Source organism: Oryzias latipes, chromosome 3 (genome assembly GCF_053564925.1).
Source record: "Oryzias latipes strain Hd-rR chromosome 3, Olatipes_Hd-rR_3.1".
Taxonomy (NCBI): Eukaryota; Metazoa; Chordata; class Actinopteri; order Beloniformes; family Adrianichthyidae; genus Oryzias; species Oryzias latipes.
In genome coordinates, this window is record NC_136239.1 from 25,656,470 (window position 1) to 25,672,086 (window position 15,617).

At 35.7% G+C, this 15,617-nt stretch overlaps 1 protein-coding gene across 1 annotated transcript in view; it reads left to right on the forward strand.

Annotated features, from left to right (window-relative positions):
• The first annotated feature begins 6,630 nt into the window (after positions 1 to 6,630).
• Positions 6,631 to 15,617, forward strand: part of si:dkey-234i14.2 (RNA-binding Raly-like protein) — a 52,485-nt gene continuing 43,498 nt past the window's right edge. Inside the window, exons 1-2 of the mRNA XM_020714551.3 lie at positions 6,631 to 6,726; positions 7,825 to 7,863. The gene's annotated coding sequence lies outside the window, so the exon portion shown is untranslated. The remainder of the gene's footprint in view (positions 6,727 to 7,824; positions 7,864 to 15,617) is intronic.

Consider the following 15,617-nt stretch of genomic DNA (forward strand, 5'->3'; position numbering starts at 1 on the left):
TCAGACGGATGCCCCACGACTTCAATCACTAAAGTATTTACTACGAGTGTATATGAAATTATTTCATCAATAAATAGTTTATTTTGATCCTTCTGCGTGAGCACTTTGAAAAGGCAGTTTAAGTGGACTTTTCTTATGTCGCCTGTCTCCTCATGCACCTAAAAATCTGTTATGTCTGTCAGAATCAAAGGATATTTTAGGCAGCTAGCGAAAGTAAAGCAAGAAAAAATGAATGACCCACTTCCGACTGAGTTAGGGGGCTGCTTGAGGATCCGCTTTTTGATTAGACGACAACAAATAAATCCAACACAAAAAGAAATAGACGGAGAAACTAAATAATTCAAGCTCAGACTTTCTGCATACTCTTGATAAGTAAAAAACAAAAAGCGCACCATGATGAATGGAGATTATTTAAAATTAATTTCTTGTGAAATAGTGCTGTGTATCTGTTTATACTCTTGTTTTCAATGTGCTGAGAAAAAAACCTTATGAAGCATTTAAGATATAATATTTAGCTCTGAGCAACTCTCTTAAGTCACTTCAATGTACGTTGATGAAAAATTAATTTCATTCACTTTGTCTATTATTTGACAGAAATGTACACATTTATCATTTGAAAAAGCTTCATATGCATGAGACAATGGTTTATATGCATAAACCATTATAAAATAATAATTAAAAATATATATATTTACATATTTATCACTCATTTATTTTTGCACATTTCCTCACTTGTACAAGTTGTGTTATAAATGGTTGGGCAAATGCAGATATTTGGCTATCCCAGTTTTACTATTTTTATAACTCTTAAAGTTAAGACCAGAGGAAAAAAAGATTAAAAAGAACAAAAAGCTAAATACTTTTTTCAGAGTCATCTAAAATTATTAGCTGAGAGGGCCTTTCAAATATTGTACATTAGAGTAGAAAGACGTAGGGGTCTTTGTTGTGTCAGAACCTTGTCTGACCTTGCTTTTTGTAGAGTTAGCTCCAAAAATAGATTCAAGTATCTTTCACTTTACAGAAATCGAGACTCGACCATATGTATGTTACGACCTCCAAGGGCATATTCTCCAAAGCCCTCAGGGTCTTCAGGAGGAGTGGGATGAGCGACACAGCAGCAAATGGCTATTTGTTTTTGATAGATCATTTTGCAAATGTCCGCTTTGAAGGTGAGGACTTTAGCACACTGTATGAATATACTGAAATTCCACAGAACATAAAATCTGCGGTGAACAAAAACATAACTAGTCATTAAAAAAATATTTGACTGTGTAGAGGTACATTTAAACAGAGCAGCTGCAGTCCTGATGGTAGACCTCAGGTGTAAAATAATAACAAGAAATGTTACTAAAAATGGTTGAAGGTGCTGCGTTAAAAGGTTTAAAGGATATCTGTGTTTTGATTTAGAAAACTTTATTAAGCACCTGTTTGTGATATCCTTTATACCATTCTCTCTGATTGTACAGAAGACCCACCGAACCATAAACAACACAAAGCTCTTTTAGGTTGTTGTAAACAAAAATAATTGGAGCCAGGTCAGCTCACTAAGTAACCATTAGCTGAGCACACAAGGAAGCTTCTTCTCATTCCAATATAAAAACATCCCAACTTTATCAAAGAAATAAGTTTTCCTGTTCCGGTAAATGGTTTCATTACTTCACTGTGGTTTACCACATGCATATATTCCTCAAAACATATATGTGTACAGGATCTATGTAAGTTTCTGTGTCTGTGTGAAACAGACTTGCGACATGAACACAAACTTAACCGGTAGCTTACGACACGCTCTGCAGATAAAGTTACTCGCTCCTGTCAGAATCTGCACAGGTGCAAAGGTTTGGTCAAACCTTGATAGAAAACAGTGTTGTGTAACAAAATACTGGTGTTTAAATGTTGTGTAGGTGAGGAGGGAAAAGGGTTGCCTTTTTTTTGGAGAGCATGTTATGTCTGGAGCGATACGTCAGTGATGTGCCTTTGCATAGACCGAACAAAAGATGAATGAAGTGACTATGAGGAGGAGCGCAGTCTGAGTCCTCCCACCATTTTTTTTTTTTTTTGGTTTTGTTTTGTTTGGTTCTGTTCATAATGACTAAGGGATTTTGTGATACAAATCTGTAACCGTGCTCAATGGCTTTGTAACTTTTCTAATCAAGGCTGTTTCGTGCAAGTCAGCTTTTTGTGTAAATAGCTCTGTTCCTTCTTGTTATAAAATCCCAATTCATAAAATTCTTATGTCCTCCATCATCAGAAAAGTGCCACACGAACATGTTTAAAACACTAAAAAAACAATTTTCATTAGAGTGGGTCTATAAAGAAGTCCAATTTGAGGCAAAGGAGATGTTCTAGTTACTTCTACATTAAAAAAAATGAAGTCTCTCTACACCCTTGCATAAACATGTTTAAAAATGTTTGCTCTCAACTAACTTTAAAGTTCAAACACGTGTTTTTCAATAAATGACACCTTCTTCCAGCTCATGGGTCAGTCTGAACCAAAAATAGACCTTTAGATCCTCTTAATAACCAGTTGGTTAAGAGGTAACATTTTTGTGTGAATCCTGCTCTGTCTGCAGTCAAGACTAGAGAGTGAACTTTACGAGAGAAGGCAAAGATCTCTCCCATATTCCATCCCACTTTCTTTAAACTATAAAACGGTTTGACACTCCATTAATCTTCCATTTTCTTAAAGCTGGTATTACAGATATTTTGATGTCTAGACTTTGCTCTGAAAATAGATTCTTGTCAAGAGCTTTGAATCTGCAATAGATACCTGTTGTAACAAAAAGAAGATAAATCAATTCTCTTTATCTACTGGGAAAAGATGGAGGGAAGGAAGTGATCTTTATTTCCTTGGCCGTGGACCTTGTGATGGCAACAACCTCATCCTGCGCCCAGCTGTCCCCCAGTTCCATCTGGATGAAGCCTATCTGCTATGGTATTCAAACATGTAGTTGTAGAATTAGATAAGCTAATTCTTCTCTAAGAGTTCTGGTACATTGCTTGTCCGTCCTGGGAGAGGACCTCTCTTTCATGTGGACATTCCTGAGGTTTCTTCGTTTTTGTCTCAGGATTCTGCTTTTTTTTTGGAGTTTTTCCTTACCAAGAAGGAGGGTCTAAGGGCAGGGATGCCCAATTTAGTTTAGTTTAGTTTAGTTTCTTCTTCTTCTTTCTCTTTCGGCTTTTCCCATCAGGGGTCGCCACAGCGAATCATCCTTTTCCACCTCACTCTATCATGAACATCTTCTACCCTAACATTAGCCAACTTCATGTCCTCTGTCAAGACATCCATGTATCTTTAGTTTAGTTTAGTTTAGTTTAGTTTAGTTTAGTTTAGTTTAGTTTAGTTTAGTTTAGTTTAGTTTAGTTTAGTTTAGTTTAGTTTAGTTTAGTTCAGTTTAGTTTAGTTTAGTTTAGTTTAGTTTAGTTTAGTTTATTTTGTTTGGACAATTAGTGAAGCCTGTTGAAACAACTGTGTTGTAATATTGGGCTGTATAAATAAAATTTAATTGAATTGAATTGCATCTCTGCAGAAAACCCAAATATCAGCACCACTGTCCTGTTATGAAAAAAGGTTTTTAATTTATAGTTAATGTGGATTTTTATCCTGTATGTGTCCATTCCTTCCTGTGGACACATGAAAGCTTCTTTTAGGCACACACATAATACTGACCACCGTATGTTGTTGCAATAATAAACTTTTTGCTGACGTACTGATTTGTTCAAATATCCGCCCGTCTAAAAGAGAAAGTGCATGCGTCTGAGTGTTCACGCTCTGAGCTGGTCTTTGCCTCATATGCAGCTTCCTGCTGGTCTCATGGTGCCCTCTGATAAGCTGCTCCTGCAGAGGGTTTCAGAATGATGCTTGTGGCAGTGGAATTAGCTTCCATTGTCATGATAATGACAGTGATACTTTTGCCCCTTCCAAGTAAAAGCAGCCATTGTATGGAAACAGGAATGCAATTTCTTCTTCAGCTGCAGCCGACAATCCTCCAAGAGAGTGAAAGGTCCTTAAATGACTCTCCATTCATGTAGGGCTGAAAGGCCAGAAGCCAATTAAAGAGGGAGCAGCGGCATAGAGCTATTCTTTAGACCTGGACTGTCTCTAAATACACACATTAGCCATCAGTAACATTTACAAATTTAAACGCCAGAGTTGATGTATTTCTTTTTTGACTAAATACAATACATTTTCTAAACTTTTTTTGGCTAATTGACCAGAATCCCATGAGATAACGGGCAGTTGGGACCAAATAACTGTAAAGGTTTATTTTGCATAGTCTGCATGCAGACAGAGGAACACAAGGTACCTGTTTGAAAATAGGTTTAGTGTTAAACTACAAGTATTCCAGGCCTGTCTGTGGCTTTAATGGTTTCAAATAGTATCCTCTGCTTTTTTACCTTGGATGGATTTGAAGTCATGCTGGAGGGTGAAACAACAAAAGAGTTGGCTTTACCGAGCTCTGCGTAAAGAGAACATCTTTTGTAAGGCTTTGCATGTGAAGGATATCACATTTTATAAATCAATTGAAACAATAATTATTTGATGCTTTGCTGACAAATGTCCTAAAACAAAACTTGTTAAAACACACAGTGTCCTGTTTCTAAAAAATCCCACTTTGATCATCTTTTGATCTGTTTTAAAAGCGTTCCCAGTGGTCTTTTAGTTATGATTATGCAGGTTTTAGCCAAAATACAAAAAATAAAAACCTGTGCCGCTTTCTAGGACATAGTTTCTGCAGAGTGACAGTAGTTCATTAGAAATTCACTTCTGAGTTGTGGGCAAAACTGTTGGTGCAGAGTGAGCCTGTCCTAAATTCCCATCATCACTTTGTGTACATTATGTCTGGCTGACTTCCAGCCTCTCACAACCCTAACCTAACATTTTTATTTATTTATGTCCTCCATCATCAGAAAAATGCATGTTAAAAATACAGAAAACACAATTTTCATTGGAGAGGGTCTTTATAAACTTCTGTAATCTTTCAAAACATGAAGCCTTTTGATTTTTGATATATATTCCTACATAAACTGTAATGTTTAATGTTCTAAAAAAAACTAAAATAATGCTGTGTAATTGAATTTAACACAATATAGTGTCTTACACTATAGATTAACCTAATAAAACAATAATCTTCCTTCATTACTTCTCTAAAATAACACATTTGAAATAAATAGACACGTCTGTTCATATCCAATGCACTAAACTAGAGACATAAAAGTAGAGAAACACAGAATTAAACTTGACTTAACATAAGTCATTAAATGAGTGCAGTTTCTATGAAAGCTCTTTCAAATCCATAATCAGCCTCCAATTATCCCTCTCTACCCCTGAGTGAGGAAATCAAGGTGCACTATAGCACATGACAACAAAGATGGAGAAATTACCACTTATGTTTATGAAGAGGGGTAAATTACACAGGCTGGGTCACAAAGAGGGTTGTTAATCTCCCTTACAAATCAAGGAATGACTGCATTCAGCTGTCCTGTTAGTGTTTCTTGTTTGAAGTGGAACCCTGTTTCTTCTTTTAGGTTTCTCCCAGCATTTTCTGGGCCCTGACATCTGCATTTATGTCATTATGATGAGCTAAAGACAAATAACCTACAAAGAAACTTTGGCATTAAGTTATTCTAACAAGTTATTTCTTTTTCATATTTAACAATTTCTCTGAAATTGATTGGGTGAAAAAGCGCTTCTCAAGGGTTCTGGTATAAACAGAATTTTTTGTTCAGGACAACAGCGATTTCTCTTCACCATTGTTCATCCTTCTCTTATCTTTACTATTCTACATATTTTTCTTTTCAGCTCAGTTAGTATTTAGCAGCTGCACAGCATTTGGATGAATGATGAACTTTGATAAGAGTTAATGAGAATGGAGCATTGTGCAAGCAAAGAATGGCTCGGGCTTTACTTAAAAGGCTCTTCACTGGGAAATGGTCTGTAAAGAGCTGGAGCTCACCTCACCTTCAGGTTTGGTTAGGCAGAAGGTAAGAACAATTACATGACAAAAGAAACAGAAAAACAAGAAGTAAGAGTTCAGGACAAAGAGAGGAGAAAACATAATGGAGTCAGGTGAATCCAAAACTGAGCCGATGGGAAAAAATAATGGCTTATGATTGAAACTACTGTATTAAAGCAAACCAATCACAACATTTGTTCACAAACTAATTTTCTGATTATATGAAAACATTGAAACATAGATATTGTTAAGTAAATATATTTCATTGACTATATTATGAGGCAAATTTCTAATTAGTTAACTCATGTCGTTCTGCAGAAACTAGGTCCTAAAAACAACAGTTTTTGGATTTAGCCCTAAATTAAAATCCTTATTAAAAAACCACAGGGGACACTTTCAGGATAGATCAACACTCAGAATGGTTAAACATCAAAATTCAAATTAGCTGTTGTTCTTTGCATGTTCTTGTAATACCCTGATCTCCTAAAATGATCTGTTTTTGACTTGTCGCGTTTTGTCTGGAGGATGTTCTGAAACCCTGATGTCAGGAAATCTTTGACTGCATAAAACATTTAGGTCACAGGTGGCCGCACAGCAGTACCCAGCAGGGTTGGAATAAAGAAGATAGTTGCCTCAGGGGATTAGAGTCAAATCTGTGCAAATATGTAAAGGTAAGGACTGTTAAACCATCTTCTGTGTCCATGGCAGCACAGAATCTTCAGAAGAGTCCTCAGGACTGGAGCCAACAAATACAAACACCAAAGCATTAAAGGTGAGCATCAAGGTCAAAGTGTATCTGTGTTGAATTACACCTTAAGAGGCTGCATGAGCCAAAGTGGACCTCATGGGTGGCAACAAAGGAAGACACAAGCACAGCAGTTCTGGTAAAAAAACAAGTATATTGGAGATTAAAAAAAAAGCACACTTTTGTTTTTTGGAAAAGCACAGTAAATATATGTTTGCAGACACAAATATGAGGCACAGAGGAGATTCAGCTATAATCTGGAGCAGCTTTGTTGTGTCTGACTGGTTGTCTTTCAGGTACAAGGACATTTTAAGACCATGCAGACATTCTGGAGCAAAATGAACTGCTTAGTGTCAAGACTTTTATGATCTTCGTGCTCAATTGGATTAAAGATTTTTTTTATATGCACAATTTTTGTAAATTACCAACTAACGTTCACACTTTTTCTAATCTTGGTGATTGATTTTTCTGTTTGATTTCACATTTTCCAGTAAGGTGCATCGCTTGTTTACTCCTCTATTTACCGTGGATTCACTGCGATTTACACTTAACAGCATCTATTCACTGATCCATCCCATTACATTGAGAGACACAATGTGCTTCTTTGAAACAACCTCATTCTCAGCATTCTTCTTTGTGTTGTCTTAGTGTTGGTAATAGAACCTCTGTGTTACCAGAAAACACACTGAGAGTTGCGTTTGTCGATTCTTGCTCGAACAGATAAGCACTGCATTTAATCCTCTCTCTTTTGAGTCCTTTCACTTTGTTGTTAGACGGTTATATCATATTATAAAGAGATGAACAAAATCCCAGACCCGTGTGAGAAAACAAAATGGTTGCAATATTTACAAAATCTCAAAAGTCAAACACAAACAAGCACAATTCTGCATTCAATACATTAGCCAGTGTTCCTTTTACACACACCCATCTCAGAGAATTAGCAGAACAGATATATGGGGATTGGCTGCATCACCTTCAAGTGTCTTTCCTGAAACCATTGTGTTTTCACCGTATGCTCTCAGCCATAAACTAGAAAGTCACGCTCACACACCATGAAAATAGCAGTTCTGTTTTATTGTATTTTTATGTGTTTCTTGAGCAAAATCTTTTCTGTTGTCTGCACAGAAGCATCTGATGCCTTTGTCTTGCTGCCCCAGTCTTTTGGTGAGTCTTGCTTTTTTAAACATATTCTCCTCAGTTTTGTGAAGAGACTTAACTTAGTAAAGAAATGTTTACTTTCAATATCAAATTTAAATGTTCCAATGCATCCTATTTAAAGTATTAATTAGAAGTTAAGGGTCCGGTCAAAAACATTGTTTAGAAAATTTACAATAATTTTGCCTATAAATAGTATTTTAACAAATATTTTAAAGTATTCATTTGTGCAAAATAGTTTTTTGCTCTATTTGACTCAACTTGACTGAGGACAGCTGGACATATAGCAGGCTGCCCAGACTCCTCCCACTACTGATTATGCAAATGATTCTAACACGATGCAATAGTTCATAGTTGTCTAAAAAGGATAAATACACCAAACAACAAACGTTCCTATTCATTATGCTTGTGAAAACAGTTATATGGTGAAAACATTTTATTTCATGAGCACAATGAATTTTTAGTGATTAACAACTGTGAACTCACTAAACAAAGAAAATGTGTGCGAGTTGCTTGAATTCACAATGTGGAAATTCTTAAAATTATGTCACAATATTATGGATTTAATTTGGTTTGTTGTTTTAACGTACATCAGAAACCAGCACAGTCATTATTGTCCATCTCTGTTTTGATTCAGAGTATTTAGTGGAACATATTTCAGTGTATAACTCAAAGATATCAGAGTATCTGGTCAGGTATACATCCATGCATGCGTTGGAAACATGGAGAATGAGGCTTCCTTTTTTCCCCCCCGGTTGTTCCTGTTGTGCACCTCATATGTACATTGTTTTGGATACATTTGTTTGCAAATAGTCTGAACAAAAAACTCTGCCAGGTCTGATGTTTTTATTCTTTCACATTTAGCATACACTGTGTAGAAAAGAGAGCATGCACTGTGTGTGTATGTGCATGTGTCCAAGCCCCAGAGGCAAACATGTGGAACATTTTTAGAACACTAGTGATAAATCCACAAATGAAGAGCTGGGAAAGGAGGGGGCTTATCAAGAATGTCATATCTTAATTGAAAGTGACAGCTTCAATTAAAAATGCAATCATTCCGACCATTTTCTAATTAAAAGCGAAAAGACTGATAGTATTGACTCATTAACTTCAAAGAGTGGTGCAGTCTAAGTGAGTGGGGGAAGTGTATCATTTGCTGAATGGAGTAAGCCCCAGCAGATGAGAGACTGTGCAGAGAGGACTGCTGCATCCAGTAAGTTGGTAAGTGGTCAGTGGATGAGCGCTTAGATGGTAATTATTAGAAACGAGAACATATTCAGTCGTCAGGGTAGTTAGGCTGAAAAAGCAAAATGTTGACATCAGAAAGGGACAATTATTGGAAGAAAAAGCAGCCGGTCCATCATCCGGTGATCTAACACAGACCAAATACATTTTCCTCTGAATGTACACCAATCTGAGGCCCGCATGTGGCACACAGGTGATGCACCTTTTATTAGGAGGCTGAAATTTTGGTTTCTGTATTTGGGGACAAAACAGGTTTCTCACTATTTTTTGCCAAAACTTTACAACCCTTTTCCTTTTAAAGTAGGTTTAAAACATTGAAACATTTAAACTGAATTGAATGAAACATTATAAAAGTCCAGTGCATCCCTCCTCTGTTTACTACTTTTTTTCTTTGAATAGTGGGTGACAGCTCCTACCCTGTTTGCAAAATACACAAGCGTGGAGCTGACACATACAAAATCTTTCCCTGAAAAATATTACTTTGAAAGTCACACTGTGTGCCCCACAAAAGGATGCCTTTATGCTTAATCATCATGAAGAAAAGGAACTCTGAGCCAAATGCATCCATATGAAAAGAAAGTGTTTTCTTTTTTTTTTATGGTAATCATTTGTAGAAATCTCCTCGGTGTGTTTGATGTTGAAAATACTTCAGGTTCCGCTATTGTTGTGCCAATTTCCTTCCAGCTCAATTTGCCCTTTGCTTAAATGAGATGGGTTGTTTTAATTTCTGAGTCACTGATGACTGTTAAAAATTGACTTTTTGTCTGTTTTGGTGTCACTGAGTACAGTTTATGATGAGCTACAATTTTTCTGACATATATACCAGCGCTGGATAGATGGAAGTTGCAAATATTACCCAAACAAAACTTAAAATACACCACTCAGCAACAACAGAAATCCAGCTTTCCCTCTTGTCTCTCCTATGCTTTAACTCAAACATGCAGTTGAGTTCCCATGATTCAGCAATGTCACTGTGCCACTGGGTTGAGCTGGGAACAGAATACTTTGAACAAGTTTCAGGAAGCTCAATTGTAAGCAGTTTTTCTGGAGTACTTTTGGGTGTCCTCATGGGACAGGTGGAATGCCAGAACTCGAGGTTTTTATTGCAAAGATTTTAAATCTATTTAGACTTTTTTTTTTACTTGATCTGCTTGGTTTTATTTTTGCCCATAGGGTGTTAAAGCGAATTTTGCATTATGTGACAGTATTTACTGTATAACTGTTAAGAGTAATTCTGATAACAGTTTACAACAAAGATGAAACATTGACAGTGGGAGTTATCCATGGGTGGAAAAAGGTGAGTTTTCATGGCTTTGTGCCTTTGTTTGTATTTTAACCACACAGGTGTTGGGTCTACTAGGTTAAATAAATTCAAATTCTAAATTTTCTTTTAAGAAATTCACTAATTTTGTTTACTTTTTTACTACAGTTGTGACAATAAATTTTTAAGAAAACTTTTTTCTCTACTTTTTTTGCTTCCTGATGTTTCCTGAATGTCAGATAATTCATCAAACTTTAAATATTTTATCCTGAAACAGTGTTTGAAACTAGGATGGCAGTGATGGAAGATTTTTTCTGTAAAAAGTCAGCAATGGGCATCGAAGTAACAGGACCATGAATGGGAGAGTCTTAGTGCCTAAATCAGAGAAGACTCGCTTGATATTGTATTTTTGCTCCAACCAATAACCAAATGAAAGCGCTTTTATTGCAAACTCAAAGGAAATGTTGGTTTTTGTCCTTTAAAATGTATTCAATCTTCACTAATTTCCTATCAGTAACAGAGTTAAATTCTCTGAGGAAACAGCATCAGCTTGCTTTTCTTTGTTCAGTTCGTCATATGTGTCTGACAGACGGTCCACAGAGAAACAACCTTATTTAAAACTCAGATGTAACAGATGTTTTATCAAACATTTGAGGATTACTGAGCATTTATTTTTTACAGGTATTTTTCATACTTGTTTTTTACAAGAAGCATCAACATATCTCAAATCCAGTGATTTAAATGTCCTCGGTTGAAAAACATGAATCTACGCTGTTCCTCAAAGCATTTAGCCCAAATTCTCAGATTAAGAATTTAACAGATTTTAAGATTTTCACTGTTTACCAGAAGACAGTCACACAAACACACAAGACACAAGGAAATTAGATCTTCCCTTTTGCAACATGCGTTGCTCTGGCTCAGACTGGGACTAAAACAAGCTGTCCAGTTTAGTTTGCCGATCCAGCAGCAGAACATTATGGGATTTTCACACTAAGACAAAGCTAGAGAGAGTGCGGTTGGAGGAAATCAGTAGGTGTAACGCTGAGGAAGGAGAAGGAAAAAGAACATGCACTCAATGATAATTTATGGGCTGTCTGCAGTGTTCTGCAGTGGGGACAGAGCACAGTGGTGCATTTAAAAAGAAGATTATCATGTCAAGATACTGCAATACCCCGCTGAACACTGATTTTCATTAGGCATTGGTTCTATGCTCCATTTTTCTGGGGGTTAGCCCTCAGAATGGCTAATGAGAGGAGGAGGGTTTCTGAAAGACATGTTTCCTTCCATCTGTCTCATAGGCAGATAGACAGACCAGTCAAGTAAACTGAAGAAGAACTGAGGAGCTCTTTTTATTGGGAGACATACCATATTTTGTAAAATACGCTATCTATAAACTAAAGTAAGAGATTATAAAACAGATACAAGAAAAAAGAAAGTGAATTGTGCAAACTGTGCATTATATTCTTTTTTCCACCGTTTTACATACCTTATTATTCTGTGACCATTTTTGAAAGAGGTGCATATCCGCCATTTGAAACATCCACAAAAAGGCAAGAAAACAGTGAAAACTTCCTTTTTCAAAAAAGTCACTTGAGAAAATAATAAGTTAAGTGTTTGCTGCTGTCAGAGTTTAATCCAATACAACATTTTTATGATCCAAACAGCATAGTTAAATTAAATAAACAGTTATTCAAAGAGAGTTAAGCTACACAGTTTCACAGTTTTTTTTCTCCCCAGTTCTTATTTGGTACAATCCTCTGGTCTGCATTGACGCAACAAGAAGGCAGTTTGTTGGCTGGTCATTTGTCCTCTGCGTGTCAGAATTTGTAGCAAAGTGTGATGCTACTGAATCTCAACTTTTCGTAAAATGGGCAAAAAGCTAAAAAAAATAATAATAATAATAAAACAAGCCAGGCAGCTTTTTAATGCACCCAATAGGCTGTTTCAGAGCTCTCACGATTCAACAGTTTTATGTCATTCAAAATACGTTACATTGACATTCGTGCAATTCTGAGTTTTAATTTAGGAAAAAAGTAACGTGGAAAATAAAAATTCACTCAAAGTTGTCACGAATTCAAATATTTATCATAGAAACGAAAAAAACATATACATATTTTCAGTTGAAGATGTTGGATTATGTTATTTTTGAGTGACTCCTTAAGTTATTAATTGTGCTTCAACCAGGAAGTCAAAGTATCACTTTATCCTATTAACAAAAACAAATCATGATGGCCGCTTATGACTAATATTTTTGATTTAAATGACATGTTTATTGTTTACCACTGTTGTTGTAGTCACTATTGTTGCTTGAATGGTCTTGAATTGTCATATATTCAAATAATTGTGAGAATCTCCCATAGTTGAAAACACACTGAATTTTCTTTTATTATTTCACTTCTCTAATTATCTTAGTTTAGGTGTCAGATCACTGCACTTCATTTAGCCCAGTTCTGCTCCACTAAATCTTTGCTTTTCACTGCGCTGCTCTCCCATCCACCCTCCTCTTCAGAGCTTTTCTCTTTTAAATCCCATTAACAGCTCTCAATAAGCACTAATGCCAGTAACCAAAAAATAAATAAAAATAATAAATTCAATAAAAAGGAGTGATAAATCAGGAAATTCAAAAATAGTGAATGGATTTTTGTTTTAAATTGTTAAAAAAACATTTCAGATTTTGTTATTTTCTGTGACAACTTGAAAACTTGTACTGCGTCTGATGTAAATATGATTCCAGTTTGAGCATTACTGTGAATGTTTTATTGTGTGAAACGGTGTGTTTTAAACACTAAATATGTTTTTCAGTGGTAAGACACAATAAAAGTTTAATGCTTTTACAAAGTTCAGACAAATTCAAGTTACAGTATTTGTTGGGGCTTTGCACGCCCCTAAGATACATGCAAAAACACTCATCAGCTGGTGTATTAGGGCCAAATCCCGGCACACCAGTTGGTCTATGCCAGAGTCCATTTGCCCCTAAATAGGGCTCTTTTGGTAGCTGTGATCGCTCTGCTACAGTATCGGCCCCTGGACTCAAGAATAGGATGGAGGTGCTTGAGTGTGATCCGTGATGGATGTCAAAGTCACCTGAAGTTGTTAGAGTTTGGCTTCACATTGAATCCAGACTTTATCAACAAACATGATTTAAAATATTTTTAATCAGAAAGCACAACAAAAATAAATCTTGAAATTTTCTTCTGTTTTTTTTTTTTAAATTCTCAACAAGATAACAAAATAGAAAAGCCTCAGGTGAAGTTTTCCTTGTTTATGCTAATGTGTTCTATGTTGAACCAACTGTATTCACACGCAAACCAGAAAAAGTAATATTTCTACTTTTTTAAGGTTTGAGACTCCATAGATACTATTTTGAGTTTCATATATTGCAAAATTGCTATTCCAGTGAGTTGACTCTGCGAAAGCGATGACATTTCACCTTGCTTCACAAAGAAACCACTGTTCCAATCCCTTTCTTTCTGCAAGAATCTATTTTTTCTCTTCTGTTTATATTTCCTGGTTGGTTAGGTTAAGGCCTGACGCTGCTTCCTAAAGGTTGTGAAAAAGGTCATGTTTAACGGAAACTGTTATTACTTTTAACATACTGACCATTTCAAATGAAGACATTTTGACTTTAAATTGCTTTCATAGCAAGCTAAACAGTTGATGCCGAAATAGTAGAGCTGCTGTTCACATTTTTGTTGACTCTACAGTGTGATGGCCCGCAGCTAACTTGACTGTTATCATAGCTTTTGAGTGCATGATTAACCAGGGGTTAACAGCTTAATGATGCAATTGTGTTTGGTTTAAGTGCTGAGTGAAAAGAAAGAATAATCATTTTCAAGTTGACGAAGATTCAAGTTTGGCTTGCAGCCAGCTTTACCCTGTGTTGGCTGTTAAAGAAACTAATTAAACCCACATGAAAGCTCAGTCTCAGAAAAAGAGAAATGTCCTGGGGTGCACTGTTCCTGTGACACACTCATATGCATGCAAGCTCAAATTAAAGCATCCACACACATATACAGAAAAACGACCGTGGAGCCCAGACAGAGTGTAAAAATCCTCTCTAGCTTGATTCCAAGCTGAATTTGAAAGATATGAGTTGTTGGAGGTGGGGGGGAAATAAGACTCAGTTACTATATAGTTAAAATAATATTTTTGACTGAAATTTGACAATATGACATCAGACCAAAGACTTTAAGAAACATTCTATTTACAAATACAGAAATCATTTTTTTAAGAAATAAGCCTCATATCTCAATTTAGTCATAATTTAAAGGTCAGTTTGAACATGAAAAAATTATTTCAATTTTTTTAACCGTGACATTGATCTGGAGTGGTTGGTTAATTGTTGTGAATACTCAGGGTACAGTATACAATTAAAGCTTTAAGAGAATAGATTGAAAATGACAAATAAATAAAAAACAAGTAAATGATAAGGCTAGCCTATGAAGGTTAGTAGACTATACTTCTGACTGATGTTTACAGTAAATATATAATATACATTATTTAAAATTCATACCATCTATGGCAACTAATTAAAAAATCACCTGTTTTGATTCTAAATTTGGGTAGAATAAGACTTTTTTTGTCTTTTGAATGGCAGGTGGTTGAACTACTCAATGATTTTCAAAACATTGTTGATTTTGGCAGAGTAAACCCCAGTTAATAAGGCAGTGCTACTTTAGGCTTTAGCTGAATTTTAAAAATGCTAAATTTCTTTAGAATTTAGATTTCTGTAAAGTCAGAAATGATTGAGTTTAGAAAAATGTACACCTTCATTGAGTTTAGTTTATTTTTACATTTAGCAGGGTAAAGCATATAGTTACATACAGCTGCAATTACTTGTTATATGTGAAGGTGATGCTACCAAAATAATTACTGGAGTTTGTGTCTATACACAGGCTATTTTGTGTGAAAGCTCATTTGAGCATTGTTGCAACCCAAACAATTTAAAACCTGTGGTATGTCTAGGGTTTCAGTTAAATTTTCACTGAATGTTCTGCAGACTATCCAGAGAGCCAAAGAGCAGAGTGTGCTGCAGGGAGTAAATAACAAAAACATTGCAAATAGATAGGGGGTCAAATGCTTTATTTGTGATTTAAAAAACAGCTAACATTTGCTATTCCATTCTTTTAAACGTTATGGAAAAGTTAAAAAAAAGTCTAGTCTGGAAACATGAATTTCAACATGAAAGTCAGCTGATTAGTAGAAGTAGCTGTTTTTTAGAGCGCTTTTTTAGAGAGTTGAGGCAAAACTGCCTTGA